We start from the raw sequence: 22,062 nt of genomic DNA, 5'->3' as shown, positions 1-22,062 counted from the left end.
CGGATTCGGCCGTCTTAACAGGCTTGGCTTCTATCCATTTGGTGAACTTATCCACCATATCCAGTAAGTATTTTTTCTTGTGGGTTCCGCCTTTAAGGGATCCCACCATGTCAAGCCCCTAGACCACGAAGGGCCAAGTGATGGGGATAGTTTGGAGGGCGGTGGGTGGCATATGGCTTTGGTTTGCAAAAAGCTGGCAACCGACGCATCGTTGGACTAAGTCCTGGGCGTCTGCCTGGGCCGTCGACTAATAAAAGCCTGTACGGAAGGCCTTGCTTACAAGGGACCGAGCTGTAGCATGATGACCGCCGAGTCCGGCATGAATTTCAGCCAGGTGGTTCCGCCCTTCCTCTTCGGAGATGCATCTTTGAAGGACTCCGGTAGTGCTTTTCTTATAAAGCTCTCCCTCATGGACTTTATAGGCTTTAGATCGCCGCACTATGCAGCGTGCCTCATTTTGATCCTCGGGGAGTTCCTGCCTAGTAAGGTAGGCGAAGAATGGTTCTGTCCATGGGGCGATGACGGCCATTATTACGTGGGCTGAAGGTGTTATTTCATTGGCAAAGCCTCCAATTGTGTCAGAGTGTTCGGTGTCGGGCAGTGCGGTTGGGTCCGGGCTGTTATTGTCGGGTTCCCCTTCCCATACTACGGATGGCTTGAACAGCCTTTCCAGGAAGATGTTGGGGGGACTACATCGCGTTTTGGTCCGATGCGTGCCAGGACATCTGCCGCCTGATTATTTTACCGGGCTATATGGTGAAATTCGAGCCCTTCGAACCGAGCTGACATTTTTAGGACGGCATTGCAATAAGCTGCCATTTTTGGATCCTTGGCATCAAAGTCTCCATTTATTTGGGATATTGCGAGGTTCGAGTCCCCGCGCACCTCTAGGCGTTGAATGCCCATGGATACTGCCATCCGGAGACCATGTAAAAGGGCCTCATATTCGGCTGCATTGTTGGAGTCTGTGTACACTATCTGGAGTACGTATTGAACTGTGTCTCCTGTGGGGGACATCAAAACGACGCCAGCCCCTAGACCGGCCAACATTTTGGAGCCGTCGAAGTGCATGACCCAGTTTGAATATGTGCCGTACTCTTTAGGGAGTTCGGCCTCCGTCCATTCTGCGACGAAGTCGGCCAAAACTTGCGACTTGATAGCTCGCCGTGGCTTGTAAGTTATGTCGAACGGGAGGAGCTCAATGGCCCATTTTGCAATCCGGCCCGTCGCGTTGCGGTTGTTTATAATATCGTTAAGTGGCACTTCCAAGGCTACTGTTATTGAACACTCTTGAAAGTAGTGTCGCAGCTTCCGGGATGCCATAAATACCGCGTACGCAATCTTTTGATAATGCGGGTACCGTGACTTGCACGGAGTAAGGACAGTGGACACATAGTAGACCGGCTTTTGAAGGGGGAATTTGTGTCCGTCCATTTCTCGTTCGACGACGAGCACTGCGCTTACGACCTGATGGGTTGCTGCAATGTATAATAGCATTGGTTCGCCAATGTTTGGCGCGGCCAGGACTGGGTTTGTTGCCAAGATGGCCTTTATTTCGTCGAGTCCGGCCGTGGCTGCATCCGTCCACTCGAAGTGTTCGGTGCGCCGAAGGAGGCGGTAAAGGGGTAGGGCCTTTTCTCCCAAGCGGGAGATAAAGCGGCTTAGAGCCGCCACACATCCGGTTAATTTTTGTATTTGTTTGAGGTCCTTCGGGATATCCAATTGTGACAGAGCTCGGATCTTGGCTGGATTTGCTTCAATTCCTCTACCGGATATAATGAAGCCCAAGAGCTTTCTGGCGGGAACGCCGAAAATGCATTTTTCCGGGTTGAGCTTGATGTCGTATGTTCGGAGGTTATCGAATGTTAGCCTCAAGTCGTCTACTAGAGATTCGACATGTCTTGTTTTAACGACCACATCATCTACGTATGCCTCCACTGTTTTGCCGATCTGGTTTGCCAGACATGTCTGAATCATGCGCTGATATGTTGCGCCGGCGTTTTTGAGCCTGAAAGGCATTGTGTTGAAGCAGAATGGGCCATATGGTGTGATGAATGCCGTTGCGGCTTGGTCTGATTCTGCCATCTTTATTTGATGGTAGCCGGAGTATGCGTCGAGGAAACACAACGAATCGTGTCCTGCGGTAGCGTCGATAATTTGATCGATGCGGGGGAGAGGGAAGGGATCCTTTGGGCAAGCCTTGTTAAGGTCTTTAAAATCAACGCACAGGCGCCAGGATTTGTCCTTCTTTGGTACCATCACCAGGTTTGCTAGCCAGTCCGGGTGTTTTATATCTTTGATGAATCCGGCCTCCAATAGCTTGGCTAGTTCCTCTCCCATGGCCTGTCTCTTAGGTTCGGAAAAACGCCGAAGAGCCTGTTTGACTGGCTTGAATCCTTTTAGGATATTTAAGCTGTGTTCGGCCAGCCTGCGTGGGATTCCTGGCATGTCTGAAGGGTGCCGGGCAAAAATGTCCCAGTTTTCTCGTAGGAACGCTCGCAGTGCGGCGTCTACATCAGGGTTTAACTGTGCCCCGATGGAAGCTGTTTTATTGGGGTCCGTTGGATGGACCTGGAATTTGACTATTTCGTCCGCCGGTTTAAAGGAGGTGGACTTGGATCTTTTATCGAGTATCACATCGTCCCTATTCACCGTGGAGCGCAGCGCAGTCAGTTCCTCAGCCGCTAGGGCTTCGGATAGCGCCTCGAGGGCCAGTGCGGCTGTCTTGTTTTCAGCGCGGAGTGCTATGTCCGGATCACTAGCGAGAGTGATGATTCCGTTAGGCCTGGGCATCTTGAGCTTCATGTACCCGTAATGGGGTATTGCTTGGAAGACTGTAAACGCTTCCCGCCCTAGCAGAGCGTGATATCCGCTACTGAACGGGGCCACCTGGAACGTGACCTCTTCGGACCTGTAATTATCCGGCGTGCCGAACACCACATCTAGTGTGATTTTTCCTGTACAGCGCGCTTCCCGACTGGGATTATTCCTCTAAAGGTTGTGCTGCTTCGCTCAATGCGGTTCCAGTCTATTTCTATTTTTGAAGGGTTTCCTCATAAATGAGGTTCAATCCGCTGCCGCCATCCATGAGTACCTTGGTAAGACGAAAGCCGTCCACTATTGGACTGAGGACCAATGCGGCTGGTGCTCGGGCTGTTCGGAATTTAGGTTCATCACTGGCGTTAAAAGTAATAGCCGTGTCACTCCATGGGTTTATTGTTGCTACTTGGTAGACTTCGGCAAGGCCGCGGAGTGTTCTTTTTTGCATATTATTTGATGTGAAAGTCTCGAAGACTGTTAATACCGTACTGGTTTCTCTGGGGTGGTTTTTTGTGGCTTCTGGAATTAGAAGATCTTCGCCAATTTTTGCCACCTGCCGGAGTATCCAACATGCTCTAAGGCTATGAGTTGGTGTGGCGCCCTCTGCACTGTGAATTTTACAGGGTCCATCAAGCCATCCTTCCAGTACGGTTCCGTGCCCTGTAGAGGGCTTTTGCCTTTTGGTATTGAACCCGGGTGTCTGGCGATGATGCACCCTTTTATTTCCGACCGGGTTTGTATTCAAGGCCGGATTGTCCCAAAATTTTATTTCGGTTTTCCAGGCGCTTTCCATCGCACAGTACTTTCGTACTATGGACGCCAAGTCAGCGAAGCGTGTAATATCACGGCGACTTATGGCATTGAGGATTCCCTTGTCCGTGCAATTATTGCAGAAGAATGAAATTGCGTCTTCCTCGCGGCAGTCCTTTATCCTGTTCATAACCAGGAGGAATCTGGCCCAGTAATGATGTACTGTTTCTTCGGGCTCTTGCCTAATTTGGGATAGATCGCTTATGTACGGGTGGGTGGGTGGAATCAAATCCGAAACCTCACCCAATCTGAGACCCAGGGGCCAAGGAGTTTCCGAACTCGGAAGTTTGGATTCTTGGATGTTGTCCAATGAATCTAGCCCGTCGCCTGACTTTAAGTTCAGGTCTTGAGTGATGTCCTCCCCTCCGCGGGTATCCGGCTTGGAGGGATCGGGAATCCGGACATAGCTAGTCCTTAAGATAGATGAAGGGTCGCCGCACTGTCCCTCTACCACGACAACGTGATGGGTGACCTGGGGAGAGTTAATCTCTCTCAGATCGGGTTTAGACCCAATCTGGTCGTAATCCGTAGCGACTCCCAGGGCGGCGATGCGATCCAAGAGCTCGTTTAGGGAAGAGAGCTCCATTGGATCTAGCTGCTCAGCGAATTCCGAGCTGACGTGAAGATTGCTTTCGATGACCCGAGAGGTCATCGTCGGCATAGCAGCCGAACAGGCGGTCATAAGGAAACCACCTAGCCGGAGAGTTTGGCCGACAGCCAAAGCTCCCTTAGCAACGGTGCCATCTTTAAAGACGGGATGAGGCATCCTACCTGATGGTGACGGCACAGAGGAACTCTCAATGAAAGCACCAATGTCGGTTTCAAAACCGGCGGATCTCGGGTAGGGGGTCCCGAACTGTGCGTCTAGGCCGGATGGTAACAGGAGGCACGGGAAATGATGTTTTACCCAGGTTCGGGCCCTCTTGATGGAGGTAAAACCCTATGTCCTACTTGATTGATATTGTTGATATGGGTAGTACAAGAGTAGATCTACCATGAGATCAGAGAGGCTAAACCCTAGAAGCTAGCCTATGGTATGATTGTTGTTCGTCCTATGGACTAAAACCCTCCGGTTTATATATACACCAGAGAGGGCTAGGGTTACACAGATTCGGTTACAATTGTAGGAGATCTACATATCCGTATCGCCAAGCTTGCCTTCCACGCCAAGGAAAGTCCCTTCCGGACACGGGACGAAGTCTTCAATCTTGTATCTTCATAGTCCAGGAGTCCGGCCGAAGGTATAGTCCGGCTATCCGGACACCCCCTAATCCAGGACTCCCTCACTCTTTATTCCCCCCTTCATCTTCCTTTGAGGGCACCAGACAAGGTGCTGGCTCGAGCATCTTTTCCAGCACCGGATTGTCCAAGCCTTCAGGAAGGGGGCCGAACATCGGATCATCTTCGCCTTTGTTATCCAGTCCTGGTCAAAAAGCAATTCTTTAGAATGATGTCATGATAAATAGAAGGATAGTGTGTTCGGCCATGGGATTACTTACTTGGGCAGCGGTGCGGTTGCTGCTCAGGCCCACGTCCTCGGTAGTGTCCGGACACTCTACTTGGGGTCCGAAGAACGATTTGTACATCTCCTCGTGCGTCATGCCGAGGAAATTTTGAATAGTACGCGGTCCTTCCGGGTTGAATTCCCACATGCGGAGGGGCCGGAGTTTGCAAGGCTGGACTCGACGAACCAGCATAACTTGCATTACCATAACCAGACGGAAATCTCCCTCAAAGAGATCTCGGATGCGGCTCTGCAGTATTGGCACGTCCTTGGCTGGGCCCCAGCTCAGCCCCCTGCTGATCCATGACATCAGTTGTGGTGGAGGGCCCGAGCGAAAGGTGGGGGCAGCAACCCACTTGGCACTTCGGGGAGCTGTGACGTAAAACCACTCCCGTTGCCACAATCCGGACACCTCTGGAAAAGAACCCTTTGGCCATGGAGCGTCAGCAATTTTGCTTATTAGAGCACCTCCGCACGCTGCGTACTGCCCCTCAACCATCTTCGGCTTCACATTGAAGGTCTTGAGCCACAGACCGAAGTGAGGGGTAATGCGGAGGAAGGCCTCATAGACGACAATAAATGACGAGATGTGAAGAAGGGAATCCGAGGCCAGATCGTGAAAATCCAGCCCGTAATAGAACATAAGACCCCTGACGAAGGGATCCAGAGCGAGGCCTAGTCCTCAGAGGAAGTGGGAGACGAACACAACGCTTTCGTTGGGTTAGGGAGTAGGGACGACCTGCCCTTGGGCGGGCAGCCTATGCGAAATTTCGGCGGTAAGATATCTGGCCTCCCTCAACTTCTTGATGTCCTCTTCCGTGAAAGAGGAAGGCATCCACTGGCCTTGAAGGCTAGATCCGGACATGATTGAAGGTCCGAAGCACCTGACCTGAGCTTTGGGTGTTAGAACTCAAGGCGGGGGAAGGATTCGATTGAGCACGGGAGGGAAAAAATAAAAAGCCTTGTCCCTTTATAAAGGGGGGGAATATCAGGCGTCCTCCTCGTGGCCGTTTGGGACATACCTAAGATCTAGGAGTCATACCAACAGGCACGGTGGGTTACACATGTTTGTATTGATGAGAATCCCGTAATAAGGGGAACACGATCTCTGCTATGACAAGACGTGTCAAGAAACCGCCTCGCGTTATGTGCAGGGCTGGTTAAAGAAAAATGGTTCGAATAATTACCGGGCCATGGCATGATGTCATGCTGCCAAAACGTGTCAGCAGATTAGATTTCTGGAAATATTATTCTCTCTACGACGGTATGTGGAACTTATTTTGCAGGGTCGGACACTATCCTTGTATTCAAACTCTTCCGTGGTGTATTCGGAGGAGGAACCCGCCTTGCAATGTCGAAGACAGCACTGCGCGCCGGACTCATCGTCATTGAAGCCTGGTTCAGGGGCTACTGAGGGAGTCCTAGATTACGGGGTCTCCGGACAGCCGGACTATATCCTTTGGCCGGACTGTTGGACTATGAAGATACGAGATTGAAGACTCCTCCCCGTGTCCGGAAGGGACTCTACTTGGCGTGGAAGGCAAGCTAGGCAATACGGATATGTATATCTCCTCCTTTTTAACCGACCTTGTGTAACCCTAGCCCCCTCCGGTGTCTATATAAACCGGAGGGTTTTAGTCCGTAGGACAACATACAATCATACCATAGGCTAGCTTCTAGGGTTTAGCCTCTCCGATCTCATGGTAGATCAACTCTTGTACTACTCATATTATCAAGAATAAATCAAGCAGGACGTAGGGTTTTACATCCATCAAGAGGGCCCGAACCTGGGTAAAACATCGTGTCCCTTGCCTCCTGTTACCATCCGCCTTAGATGCACAGTTTGGGACCCCCTACCCGAGATCCGCCGGTTTTGACACCGACAGCTAGTCACACAAAATAATAACATAAATAACCTTACATTTAGTGGAGGATGAGTTGACAAACCATGGCTTATTACGCGAGCAATGATCTTATATCTTCACAAACCACAATATTGAGCAATCCAAAAAACATTTTCATAACTCGGTGTGGTTATAATAAACTTTCAAAAGGGTAAAGCATCCTAATTGAAGAAAGATAAGAATCATGAGATGTAGTACACGTAATTACTATTTATGACCTGGTACCTATCCATTATGATCCTTTTTGAGAAAATGAGGTTAGAAACCCTGACCCCTACATCATTGCATGTACACATTGATTTATACTAAAGTTGATGAAAGGCAACGAGGCCAAAAATATCAACATGTAGAGTACAAGACTTAGAAAACCATTTCAAGGTATGAATTTAGCACCTATGACTAAGTAAACTTCTTTTGCAACAATGCCTTCATGAAGGGATACTCGCCCTCACGTCGTCATCGCCATGTCCAGCCAAAGACATCAAGGACATGGATTTTCATCCTGGTTGCCAAGACCAAACAGTGAAGGTCATCACATCAGCTAGTAGACAACATCTTTAACAGGATAACGATGCAAGTTTGTCGTTGTTGAGTCCGAGCAATGAAGGCCAACACAAGAGTTTTCACTTCGACAAGAAGCAATCCTCCAATCATTATCTTGCGAACAGATCTTCCGCTGGTTGCATCAACCAGTACTCCACGCCGGGCCGGAGTGGCCTAGTAGACAGGTGAGACATCTTCTCGCCATATGCCAAAATTTGGGCCTTGTGAACTTGAAACTAAGAATTGGTGACTAATAAATATGAGTTTGGTTGGAGAAATAGCTTCCTAGCAGGTGGAAGTGTAAATATTTGACACATTGTGCCTGTTTCTTAGCACATGTGTGTTCTTGGAGTTTTGTTAAACAGTGCCATGGTAGTTTAAAGTTCAGGAGTATTTTATGCTTTGCATATTTTAAATTTCAATGTAGGACAACTGACCCAAATCCATAAGTCGTTCCCAACATAACTCTACAAATACCCCTAGTTTATTCTCACAACAGCTTATCTGGAGCTTAAGTAGGCAGATGGGTTATGCACACGCCTAAGCCGTTCAAAACCCACCCTAAACATTCTAGCTAGAGTATCCTCCTAACAATATCTCCATCATTTTTCAGTTGCAGAAATTGGAATACTGAGGTAGCACATAACAAAATTGATTTGTATGGTCCTAATACTCTAGAAGCTGCGGATGTGCCACATTATTGTATAGTTCTATAAAATGTATGACAATCTCATTTGATATGTACATATCGATCATTCCATATAAAATGTATTACAAGTGTTGTCCATTGTTTGTTACTTTTTTTGCGGGGCATTGTTTGATACCTTGACTAAGTATATTGCAAGTGTTGTATGTCCCCTTGGCATAGGATAGAGTGGGCAATGCGAAAGTCGGTTAGGGAGCACAACAATTCTTGCAAGGTGACGAGGGAGAAGAAAATGGTTTGGATTGTGCTCAGTGTGTGCCAATCAACAATATAACATCACTTTCATCAATGTATGGGTACATTATTTTGTTATTCCTCAACACGTGGGCTTTTTGCTATAATTAAGTAAACATGTCGCCCCCTCCCTTAGTATTTTGTGACCCCGTAGTGTAACACGGGCATCGTACTAGTATATCGACAAGTAGAGCACATGACTTAGATAACCATTACAAGATATGAATATAGCAGCTCCGACTAAGTTGACTTCTTTCACAACAACGCCTACAAGAAGGGATACTCGCCCTCATACCGCCGTTGTCATGTCCAGGCAAAGACATAAGAACATGGATTTTTATCATGGTTGCCCAGACCAACCAATGAAGGCCATCACATCAGCTAGTAGACAGTGTGTCAAGCAAGGTAAGGACACAAGTTTGTCGCTTTCGGGTTCGACCAATGAAGGCAATCACATCAACTAGTAGACAACGCGTCCAACAAGGTAAAGACGCAAGTTTGTCGCTTTCGGGTTCGACCAATGAAGGCCATCACATCAACTAGTAGACAATGCATGCGCCATCTCCATCATGCTCACAATCTTCCCTGGTTGCTGATTGGGGACTTAACCGAAATTCAGTTTCTACACGAAAAAGAGGGTGGGAATCCACGCCCACAACAGTATATAAATGCATTTCAAAATGCTATTGATGATTGTGAGCTAAGGGATATGGGTTTTTTGGGTGATAAATTCACATGGCATCGAGGACGGATCCAAGAACGACTAGACATGGGTTTGGTGAATGAAGCATGGGCGAATCTTTTCCCCATGGCAGCTTTGGAAAACTTACAGTACAAGCACTCGGATCATAGACCATTGTTGGTCAACACTGAACACTATACTATGCCCGTTCATGGTGATACGTCTCCAACGTATCTATAATTTTCGATTGCTCCATGCTATACTATCTTCTGTTTTGGACATTATTGGGATTTATTATCCACTTTTATATTATTTTTGGGACTAACCTATTAACCGGAGCTATTTCAAAGAAAAGGAATATCAAACGGAGTCCAAACGGAATGAAACCTTTGGGAACATGTTTTTTGGAACAAACAAGATCCAGGAGACTTGGACCCTACGTCAAGCAACCAACATGGAGGCCACGAGGTAGGGGGCCCGCCTACCCCCCCCCCCCCAGGCGTGCCCTCCACCCTCGTGGGCCCCCTGTTTCTCCACACTAAAAGAAATATGTCAACTTATGACCTTCTATCAGTGACCCTCGAAGAATTGGTCATAAATTTATGACCATTTTAGACCAATTGGTCAAAAGCTGTTCAGGGGGCTCCAAACCCTAAACCATTGCGACCATTTTGGTCAGAAAGGTCGTAATTTCCTTACACGAAATGGTCACAAAGCAAACAGTGCTAGTCCGCTGCCTTATTTCTAGTTGTTAATGACCAATATAGATGGTCATAGCCTTGTAGATTGTGGTGGGTTATGATGACTAGGAGCCATCTCATCAGTTTTGCCTATGTGTCATGTCCATGTGGCAGTTTTTGCCCTAGGTTGTGAAGCAATCTATATTTCTATCATTCCCAAAATTCCCAAAAAAAATCTCATAAATTCTTTGGGGCATATCTTCATCAAATATGTAAAAATCCTTCCTTGCCTAGTTCAAAACTAATTCAACAATATTCATTTTCCTATTATGTTCACAACAACACTTTATGAAGGAAGTGCTATATATATATATTCTTGATTGCCCTCGGAATTTTTGGGCACTCTTTCCTATCCAAATCATTACCGCATGACAAAATTCAGCTCCATTTGCCTAGCAAATCTTCTTCGGCAAATTTCCAAAGTTTTTGTCCACCTAGAAGCATTGTGAAGGAAGTACCTTTTTTATATCTCTAAATGACATGAAATTTATACAGTTCCTTCATATGTCCAAATTATAACCCTCCTCCAAATTGCAGCTCAGTCAAATCATCTATGTGAGCCGGGTTCAATTTATATTTTATGGCCAAATTGGCACGTTGCAAAGCAAGTGTTATATAGACCCCTCCTATTACCCTCAAACTTTTTGGGCACTCTTCCATACCCAAATCATTGCCACATGATAATATTCAGCTCAACTTTCCTAGTAAATCTTTCTCGGGAAATTTCCAAAGTTTCTACCTCGAGAGAAGCTTTGTGAAGTAAGTACTAGCTAGGCTTACCCAAATGATCTGAAAATTTACCAGCGCATGACCATACCTAAGTAACTTACCTACACCAATTTTGAGCTCATTTCATTCATCCAATCTCTCTCACTAGTTTTCCCAAGTTTCTGTCCATAGAAGAGCATTGTGAAGGAAGTACTACTTTGGCATGTCCAAATGGTATCAATTTTCTAAAATGCTTTCCTATGCCCAAATAACCATCCTTCACAAAATTTCAGCTCACTCCATTCATTATTTTGAGCCCAGCTTCAACATTCATATTTTTGTCCAGCGTGGTACTTTGCAAAGCAAGTACCACCTAGGATCCTCCTTTTGAGCTCAACATTTGTGAAGACATTCACCTTAGTATATGATCATCCTCAGCCAAAACTCACACCCATTGGCCATGTGCATTTCCCGTACCGCTAATCAAACACTTGCCTGCTAATTCATGTTTGAGCATCGATCGGTCTCCTCGTGAGAATCTTATGTTGTAATTTTCTTCCTAGCACCAACCTGGGGAGTGCCCAACCCACTAGACATGCCTAGGCCGCCCAGAACACATGGCAACATTACGGTCACGCGGTGACACGCGACGGGCATACGAGTTTACGCGCTCTAGAGTTGGGGCCCTCGGCCACCGTCCAAACCTCGACGTATCGCCACCAAACCATGTATTTGTGATTAAATAGGTCCTTATGTAACTAGAAATGATTTTTTTTTAAAATAAATAGCAAACTATGAGGCAGCTGCAGTTCAAATTTGACCCGCTTCCAGCTGAATCGGCGGAAATTTGTCTTTTTCACGAGAGGTGGATCAAAACATTTTACACCCAACAATTTTGTCAATTGTGCATTAAATATGGCCTAGTATTTTATAAATATGATTTGGTCCAATTTTGCAACAATTATTTGGTAGTTCCTTCACAAAAAAACCTCCTTTCGGGCACTCGGAAAATGAAAAATGGTTTTTTCATCCAAAGAAAATGAAAACTTCCTTAGGCAACATTGTTTGCCATTCCAATATGCATCCTTGTGCACAATATGAGATCATTTGAACAAACTATGCCATGAATGTGGCCATAAGATTGATCATTTGGCTTGAAAGCTATGAATCTTCAGAGATGATAGCTCATTTCTGGGAACACTTTTTTAAAATAATTGCTGTATTACAAGTTTGTTATTTTTCTTGGGAACTTGGCCACATATAATGACACAATGTGAAGGTTTCCCAATTTGTTGATTTTTTTGAATTTTTTATGCCCATTTCAAAATACGGTCAAAACGGCGGGCTTGACCGTTCCTAGCAAGTGGTTGAATCTTGGAAAACTTTTGGTGTTTCTCTGATTAAATAGATACTTATGTACCTAGAAATGATTTTTGTAAAAAATAAATAGCAAACTATGAGGCAGCTGCAGTTCAAATTTGACCCGCTTCAACTTGAATCGCCGGAAATTTGTCTTTTTCACGAGAGGTGGATCAAAACTTTTTACACCCAACCATTTTGTCAATTGTGCATTAAATATGTCCTAGTATTTTAGAAAATTGATTTGGTCCAATTTTGCAACAATTATTTGGTAGTTCCTTCACAAAAAAACCTCCTTTCGGGCACTCGGAAAATGAAAAATGGTTTTTTCGTCCAAAGAAAATGAAAACTTCCTTAGGCAACATTGTTTGCCATTCCAATATGCACCCTTGTGCACAATATGAGATCATTTGAACAAACTATGCCACGAATGTGGCCATAAGATTGATCATTTGGCTTGAAAGCCATGAATCTTCAGAGATGATAGCTCATTTCTGAGAACACTTTTTTAAAATAATTGCCGTATTACAAGTTTGTTATTTTCTTGGGAACTTGGCCACATATAATGACACAATGTGAAGGTTTCCCAATTTTTTGATTTTTTGTCAATTTTTTATGCCCGTTTCAAAATGCGGTCAAAACGGCGGGCTTGACCATTCCTAGCTAGTGGTTGAATCTTGGAAAACTTTTGGTGTTTCTCTGATTAAATAGATACTTATGTACCTAGAAATGATTTTTTTTAAAATAAATAGCAAACTATGAGGCAACTGTAGTTCAAATTTGACCCGCTTCCAGCTGAATCGGCGGAAATTTGTCTTTTTCACGAGAGGTGGATCAAAACTTTTTACACCCAACCATTTTGTCAATTGTGCATTAAATATGTCCTAGTATTTTAGAAAATTGATTTGGTCCAATTTTATAACAATTATTTGGTAGTTCCTTCACAAAAAAACCTCCTTTCGGGCACTCAGAAAATGAAAAGTGGTTTTTTCGTCCAAAGAAAATCAAAACTTCCTTAGGCAACATTGTTTGCCATTCCAATATGCACCCTTGTGCACAATATGAGATCATTTGAACAAACTATGCCACGAATGTGGCCATAAGATTGATCATTTGGCTTGAAAGCCATGAATCTTCAGAGATGATAGCTCATTTCTGAGAACACTTTTTTAAAATAATTGCCGTATTACAAGTTTGTTATTTTTCTTGGGAACTTGGCCACATATAATGACACAATGTGAAGGTTTCCCAATTTTTTGATTTTTTTTTGAATTTTTTATGCCCGTTTCAAAATGCGGTCAAAACGGCGGGCTTGACCGTTCCTAGCTAGTGGTTGAATCTTGGAAAACTTTTGGTGTTTATCTGATTAAATAGATACTTATGTACCTAGAAATGATTTTTGTAAAAAATAAATAGCAAACTATGAGGCAGCTGCAGTTCAAATTTGACCCGCTTCCAGCTGAATCGGCGGAAATTTGTCTTTTTCACGAGAGGTGGATCAAAACTTTTTACACCCAACCATTTTGTCAATTGTGCATTAAATTTGTCCTAGTATTTTAAAAAATTGATTTGGTCCAATTTTGCAACAATTATTTGGTAGTTCCTTCACAAAAAAACCTCCTTTCGGGCACTCGGAAAATGAAAAATGGTTTTTTCGTCCAAAGAAAATGAAAACTTCCTTAGGCAACATTGTTTGGCATTCCAATATGCACCCTTGTGCACAATATGAGATCATTTGAACAAACTATGTCATGAATGTGGCCATAAGATTGATCATTTGGCTTGAAAGTCATGAATCTTCAGAGATGATAACTCATTTCTGAGAACACTTTTTTAAAATAATTGCCATATTACAAGTTTGTTATTTTTCTTGGGAACTTGGCCACATATAATGACACAATGTGAAGGTTTCCCAATTTTTTGATTTTTTTTGAATTTTTTATGCCCATTTCAAAATGCGGTCAAAACGGTGGGCTTGACCGTTCCTAGCTAGTGGTTGAATCTTGGAAAACTTTTGGTGTTTCTCTGATTAAATAGATACTTATGTACCTAGAAATGATTTTTGTAAAAAATAAATAGCAAACTATGAGGCAGCTGCAGTTCAAATTTGACCCGCTTCCAGCTGAATCGGCGGAAATTTGTCTTTTTCACGAGAGGTGGATCAAAACTTTTTACACCCAACCATTTTGTCAATTGTATATTAAATATGAACTAGTATTTTAGAAAATTGATGGAGTCCAATTTTGCAACAAATATTTGGTAGGTTCTTTAAAAAACCTATTTTTGCCACTCGGAAAATGATTAAAAATAGCTACAAAGATCAGAAATGCATACAAATTAGTCCTTATCCATGAAATGTGGTCTAACTCTAGTGAAAATTTGTGTGATGCCCTTTTGCAATATATTTTTGATAGCTACTTCACAAAATCAATGAATTTTTAATACTTGGAAACTACTTAAATCAATGGTTTTTCTAAACCAATCAAAACTCTTCCCACGGATCGATGACATGGCGCCCATTCATCCATCCATCCATCTCTCCATCCCACATCCATCCATCCATCCATCTATCTACAGAAAAAAAGAAAAAGACTGAAAAGGAGATACCCCACCCGCAGCCCAAACCTTAGCTCTGATGCCCCATCTCCTCGCCGCCGCCGCCCCTTCCCAAACCAGTCCTCCGCCTCATCCCCCTCCTCTCCCCGATCCCATCCCTCCCTCATCTCCCACATCGCTGCCGCCACCGATCCAAACCTCGCCGGCCGGTGGCCTCTCCCTCTCCTCCCACCTTAGGCAGAGCCACCACCCACCCATCTCTCTCTCCTCCCACCTCAGGCAACCCCTCTTTCGCTCGTCTCTCCCTCTCCCATGCGCCACTCCTGTTTGCCACAACCACCTACGGATCCCGCTTGATTCCGGCATCCTCCGGCGTCGCCAAGCCTACCCACAGCTTCCTCTCGCTGCACTCCCTCTTCACCACCGCGTCGATTTGCTTTACCCCGCCTCATGTGGTTGCCCGCATCACTTCCTCCCGCTAGGGTTTCGGTGGTGGTGTGGACCTCTTCGTTGCGCACGGCTGAGATGAACATCCTCGGCGGTGGTGGCGGTGCGCGTGAGATCCTCCTACAAGGCCGCCGCCGGATCAGCTCCTCTCCGCCGGTGGATCCTCGCCTCTCCGACAAGGCCGCCACCGGACCCCCTCCTCTTCGACAGCAACGCCTCCGGATCCGCTCGTCCTCGACAACGATGGCACCGAGGAGCACCAGGAGCTTCGGATCAGGTAACTTATTATCTCCCTCTCTCCCTCCCGCAGGGCATGGAAGCAGTACCTACTTTGGATCAGGGCTTTACATATAACTCTGATGCAGCCGACTACCATTTTGCAATATAACTAATCATGCTGTTTTCTGTTCTTGTTGTGCAGTGTGCCACGCACAGTTTGGTCCTTGCCAATGAGCCTGCTATTCAGTACCTTGGTTTCTTATGTTCAGTGTTTTTTTAGCTCTCCCGCTCATGGTGCATGAATTTTCTTTGCGATTTAAGGACCTCAACTGCCCAAGAAGATCCGCGCTCTCGCGTCCTTCAAGGAATACACCTTTGCTGCATACGGAAGCGATATCGCGGTTTTTAAACAGACCGATCTGGTAAGGGAATTGTTGTGTTTAGGATAGCTGAATTAGTCTTATCAGTCATGCTAGCTATTAGCAGTCAAGGCCTTGCGTGCTGATGATTCATTGCTGTAACAGTTGGGCATTGATCCATTTTGAAAGTAGTCTTAAGTGTTGATTCATTGCTGGAACAGTTGGGCATTATTCCATTTTGAAAGTAGTTTGTCTAAGTGTTGATTCATTGTTTGGTGCCTGCTGAATGAAATTATTATCGGCTACTTATTCCAAACTTCCAGAATTGAGTTCCTGACCAGAAAATACCTTTGTATCAGATGTACTTGTAGATCTCTTGTGAAATCAGATGTTGATTGTGGATTAATAGGTGCACTTGTAATGTTCTGCGAAACAGCATGTTTGATTGTGTGGTTATACAAAAAAAGATAAATTGTGGGAACTTTCAGTTTCTATATTAGCTCCTTTTCCTTATTTTTACAGCACATAAAAACAAACTTGTTGTGCCTGGGTTTGTGGATCTTAAAAAAATCACCTATGCTTTCCTTGCTCATACAAAACGCCCAACTGTAGTTCTTGTAAATACAAGCGTGCATACCATCGGCACCTTAACCAAAAAGAAAAGGCTCTAGCCACTTCTTATGACAAGAAAAATAGAAGTGCCCCTAAATTTAAACATATTCCTCTTTACTGAAAACTCATTGTTCTTTTCTAAACTATTGCAAAAGTCAAGCAGTGGAACTGATTATATAAATTTTATATTGTCTTGGTAGCTTCACTCGTGTCTGCCACTGATTGGTTTCTGCTTAACCCATGTGCAGAGGACGTGTACAAGAATCTGAAGAAGAACGGCAGCGGGGGGCAGGAGCCGGAGGCGACCGGCGTGACGCCGGCTGTGTACGGCGGCGACCACAAGCTCTTCGGTGAGTAGGCTCCATCTTCTAGCCCTAGCACCCTATTTTCTGCTCCTATATTATGCTCTATTGGTTTAGAACACTGGCAGCAGTAGCCTACCATGTATATGTACTAAACAGCAGGATTTCAATCACCTTTTGTACACTAGCAGCTTGCTTACACAGTTGTCACGTTTGCTTGTGGTAGCCATTATGTGGCTGAATCATGTCTGTGTCTACTAATCATCAGTTAATAGCATTTGGCTTCTTTGTGATGGTCTGGGACTATTTTATGGTGATGTGGATATACTTTCTAATTTAAAGTTACTAATATGTGGTCTGGTGTCATATTATGGTATAATATTCTTTGTTTTGACTCTTTCTCTGGTGCGAGGAAAGTTGTGAGTAGACATCAACGATGCCTACTTGCTTGGCTGCTACAGTGATGCATGCGCCGGTCAAGCAAGCACACATGCATATACGTACATGTTGGGATAGTAGCAGATATTCCCTCTGTTCCTGCTATATGCCTACTTGGTTGGTTTGCAAAATGCTGTGATGAGTCATGAAATCTACAACGTATGTCAGACTTTAGAGATGCCATGTGGCATTGATGAGAAGATATTTCATATTCTGAGCAATAATGTTTGCATTTCATACCGATAGTTGCCAAACTATAAATTGTTATAGCCTTTTTTCTTGCTGTCCATGCATGCTTATATGTTTGAGGGTCAAGCGATGAGGAATAAACCATCAACAATATGATGGAGCTATGCTCCTCTGATTCTTAGTATTTAAGTCTCTGATGATACCTCAACACCCTGATATGTTTGTGGCTTTCTATGATGTCCACATACTGAAGGATGTCCTACTATCTTCACAACAAATATAATTTTTCTTGAACGAGTTTATAAATTGAACTATCTCCACAACAAAGATACTTACCATTTGTAGTTCCAATCTAAAGTGTTGCCTGATTTCATTTGTGGTTCAAGTGATGATGAGAAACTGCAACAACATGACAGGAGTTACCTTCCTGTGATTCGTAGTTTAAAGTCTGATGATTTCTTACCTTCAATTAACCGTTGTCTTGTGAAATGCACTCACGTTCTTGTTTTCTTATGAATTGCTTGATGCAATTTCTAAGCCTGGTGTTCTTGAATAAATTGCAGCAATATGACAGGACCATGTTTTGTACTAGTTTTCTGTTTGATTTCTCTATCCAAAATTTTCCTTTGCCTTCTGTTTTGCAATCTTGTTTCACTTGTCTTCTCTGACTTCTACCATGATCATTTCCGAATGTGTTGTCTTAACTACCAATGATCACTTCTTTTGATCATGATCATGGCTGTTACCTCACCATGCCATTTACTAGCTATTACCATCAAGGAACTCGAAGTATTTAATAACCAGAAAGCTTATGGTTTGGTCGGATTAAGGATGTAAAGAAAACAAATTTTGTCGCTATTGAGAATTGTATTTGTTGTTGACAATGCTGCGTACATAGAATACCTAATTGTCTTATGTAACTTAATTTCCTTGCATTTTCAACTCTGATTTTGAACGACTAAAGTTACTCCCATGAACAATTTTGCTAAACATTTATCACATCTTGGATCTGCTCTACTGCTTACATTAGTGTTGCCATTCAAGGTGTTTGGTTCTGGTCTCACCAGCAGTACAATCTAATGCTGCTTTATGTTCACTCTCTTACAGGAGCTCCCTGCCTATTCTTTCTGGAGTGTGAAGCCGTGAAGCCAAGCAAGCTGTGAAGCCCTATTTAGCAAAGAGTTTTTGATCTGTCTGACTGTAAATTGTAATATTGTAACAGATTGGAAAAGACTAATGTAGTGTTATTTGATGAATTATATTTGTCCTGTCCTATTTGAAATAGTGATTGTGTATGTTAAAAATATATGAAATGGAAACATGACCAGCGGGACCAATTTATGTCCCACTTATGAATATAATCTGAGAAATTCTGAAATTTTTGACATGTGGGACCACCATCTGACTAGTGGGACCAGCTCTAAAATAAATGATTGAAACATAGAAAATCAATTGATGGTAAGAAGGCCACAGCCCAACAATAAAAAAGGCTACAATAATGGGCTTGGCCCATGAACCCAATCAAAATTTGATGAAAAAACACAAATAGGCTAAATTAATGCGCTCGGCCCATGTAAAATGCCAAATCGGACCGGGCTGAATCTTGTGCCACATCAGCTTGCCATGCTGGATGCCTACGTGGTCTGGGGAGGTTGCTAGTGACCAAAACGCCACAGTAGATATATTTTGGTCATAAACGTCTATGACCTTCTCACAGAGAAGGTCGCTATAGTCAGTTTACGACCGCCAGCTTTTGGCCTTCTGTTTTTGGTCACAAAAAGGTCGTAAATGGAAATTTGTGACCTTTCAGTGACCAATAGTCAAGGTCACAAGTTGACATATTTCTTGTAGTGCCACCGAAATACTTCTTCCTCCTATATATACCTACGTACCCCCAAACGATCAGATACGGAGCCAAAACCCTAATTCCACCGCCGCAACTTTCTGTATCCACGAGATCCCATCTTGGCACCTGTCCCGGAGCTCTGCCGGAGGGGGTATCGATCACGGATGGCTTCTACATCAACACCATAGCCTCTCCGATGAAGTGTGAGTAGTTTACCTCAGACCTTCGGGTCCATAGTTATTAGCTAGATGGCTTCTTCTTTCTTTTTGGATCTCAATACAAAGTTCTCCCCCTCTCTTGTGGAGATATATTCGATGTAATCTTCTTTTGCGATGTGTTTGTTGAGACCGATGAATTGTGGGTTTATGATCAAGTTTATCTATGAACAATATTTGAATCTTCTCTGAATTCTTTTATGTATGATTGGTTATCTTTGCAAGTCTCTTCGAATTATCATTTTGTTTTGGCCTACTAAATTGATCTTTATTGCAATGGGAGAAGTGCTTAGCTTTGGGTTCAATCTTGCAGTGTCCTTTCCCAATGGCAGTAGGGGCAGCAAGGCACGTATTGTATTGTTGCTATCGAGGATAACAAGATGGGGTTTTCATCATATTGCATGAGTTTATCCCTCTACATCATGTCATCTTGCTTAAAGCGTTACTCTGTTCTCTTGAACTTAATACTCTAGATGCATGCTGGATAGCGGTCGATGTGTGGAGTAATAGTAGTAGATGCAGGCATGAGTCGGTCTACTTGTCTCGGACATGATGCCTATATACATTATCATACCTAGATATTCTGATAACTATGCTCAATTCTGTCAATTGCTCAACAGTAATTTGTTCACCCACCGTAAAATACTTATGCTCTTGAGAGAAGCCACTAGTGAAACCTATGGCCCCCGGGTCTATCTTCATCATATTAATCCTCCAATACTTAGTTATTTTCATTGCCTTTTATTTTACTTTGCATCTTTATCATAAAAATACCAAAAATATTATCTTATCATATCTATCAGATCTCACTCTCGTAAGTGACCTGTAGGGATTGACAACCCCTTATCGCATTGGTTGCGAGGATTTATTTGTTTTGTGTAGGTGCGAGGGACTCGCGCGTAGCCTCCTACTGGATTGATACCTTGGTTCTCAAAAACTGAGGGAAATACTTACGCTACTTTGTTGCAGCACCCTTTCCTCTTCAAGGGAAAACCAACGCAAGTGCTCAAGAGGTAGCAAGAAGGATTTCTGGCGCCGTTGCCGGGGAGGTCTATGCAAAAGTCAACATACCAAGTACCCATCACAAACCCTTATCTCCCGCATTACATCATTTTCCATTTGCCTCTCGTTTTCCTCTCCCCCACTTCACCCTTGCCGTTTTATTCGCCCTCTCTCTCTCTATCCTTCCTCTCTTTCTCTATTTGCCTCTTTTTGCCCGTTCCTCATTTGCTTGTATGTTGGATTGCTTGTTTGTCACGATGGCTCAAGATAACACTAAATTGTGTGACTTTACCAATACCAACAACAATGATTTTATTAGCACTCCGATTGCTCCTATTACCGATGTTGAATCTTGTGAAATTAATGCCGCCTTGCTGAATCTTGTCATGAAAGATCCGTTTTTCGGCCTTCCTAGTGAAGATGCCGCTACCCATCTAATGATTTTGTGTGATATGCAAAAGAAGAAAGATGTTGATAATGATATTGTTAAATTGAAGTTATTTCCTTTTTCACTTAGAGATTGTGCTAAAGCTTGGTTTTCGTCTTTGCCAAAAAATAGTATTGATTCTTGGAATAAGTGCAAAGATGCTTTTATCTCTAAGTATTTTCCTCCCGCTAAGATTATCTCTCTTAGAAACGATATTATGAATTTTAAGCAACTTGATCATGAACATGTTGCGCAAGCTTGGGAGAGGATGAAATTAATGATACGTAATTGCCCGACACTTGGTTTGAATTTGTGGATGATTATATAAATTTTTTATGCCGGATTGAATTTTGCTTCTAGAAATCTTTTAGATTCAGCCGCGGGAGGCACTTTTATGGAAATCACTTTAGGAGAAGCTACTAAACTCCTAGATAATATTATGGTTAATTATTCTCAATGGCACACTAAAAGATCTACTAATAAAAAGTGTATGCGATAGAAGAAATTAATGTTTTGAGTGGAAAGATGGATGAACTTATGAAATTATTTGCTAATAAGAGTGTTTCTTCTGATCCTAATGATATGCCTTTGTCTACTTTTATTGAGAATAATAATGCATCTATGGATGTGAATTTTGTTGGTAGGAATAATTTTGGTAACAACGCGTATAGAGGAAACTTTAATCCTAGGCCTTATCCTAGTAATTCCTCTAATAACTATGGTAATTCCTACAACAATTCTTATGGAAATTTTAATAAGATGCCCTTTGATTTTGAATCCAATGTTAAATAATTTATTACTTCGCAAAAGAATTTTAATGCTTTGATTGAAGAGAAATTGCTTAAGATTTATGAGTTGGCTAGGAACGTTGATAGAATTTCTCTTGATGTTGATTCTTTGAAACTTAGATCTATTCCTCCTAAGCATGATATCAATGAGTCCCTCAAAGCCATGAGAATTTCCATTGATGAGTGCAAATAAAGAATCGCTGGGATGCGTGCTAAGAAAGATTCCTTTATAAGAGCGTGTTCTTCTAGTTTCCATGATAATAAAGATGAAGATTTAAAAGTTATTGATGTGTCCCCTATTAAATCTTTGTTTTGCAATATGAATCTTGATAATGATGGGACTGAATATGATCCACCTTTACCTAGAAGGCATTCCAAAAATTTGGGGTTTTTAGATCTTGATGCTAAATTTGATAAAAGTGGGATTGAAGAGATCAAAACTCTAGATGTTAATGAACCTACTATTTTGGATTTCAAGGAATTTAATTATGATAATTGCTCTTTGATAGATTGTATTTCCTTGTTGCAATCCATGCTAAATTCTCCTCATGCTTATAGTCAAAATAAAGCTTTTACCAAACATATCGTTGATGCTTTGATGCAATCTTATGAAGAAAAACTTGAGTTGGAAGTTTCTATCCCTAGAGAAACT

At 43.2% G+C, this 22,062-nt stretch overlaps 2 non-coding genes and 1 pseudogene across 2 annotated transcripts; all 3 read left to right on the top strand.

Moving 5' to 3' along the window:
- The first annotated feature begins 17,070 nt into the window (after positions 1 to 17,070).
- Positions 17,071 to 17,167, top strand: LOC123072568 (small nucleolar RNA R64/Z200 family). The gene has a single exon (XR_006435226.1). It is a non-coding gene; the product is annotated as a small nucleolar RNA R64/Z200 family (small nucleolar RNA).
- An 84-nt stretch (positions 17,168 to 17,251) lies between these two features.
- LOC123072526 (small nucleolar RNA Z199) lies at positions 17,252 to 17,336 on the top strand. The gene has a single exon (XR_006435206.1). It is a non-coding gene; the product is annotated as a small nucleolar RNA Z199 (small nucleolar RNA).
- Positions 17,337 to 17,510: 174 nt separating this feature from the next.
- LOC123072531 (uncharacterized) lies at positions 17,511 to 17,589 on the top strand (annotated as a pseudogene).
- The last annotated feature ends 4,473 nt before the right edge of the window (positions 17,590 to 22,062 follow it).

The sequence above is a fragment of the Triticum aestivum genome, chromosome 1A, assembly GCF_018294505.1.
Source record: "Triticum aestivum cultivar Chinese Spring chromosome 1A, IWGSC CS RefSeq v2.1, whole genome shotgun sequence".
NCBI classification, from domain to species: domain Eukaryota; kingdom Viridiplantae; phylum Streptophyta; class Magnoliopsida; order Poales; family Poaceae; genus Triticum; species Triticum aestivum.
This window is presented reverse-complemented; position numbering and strand designations above follow the sequence as displayed.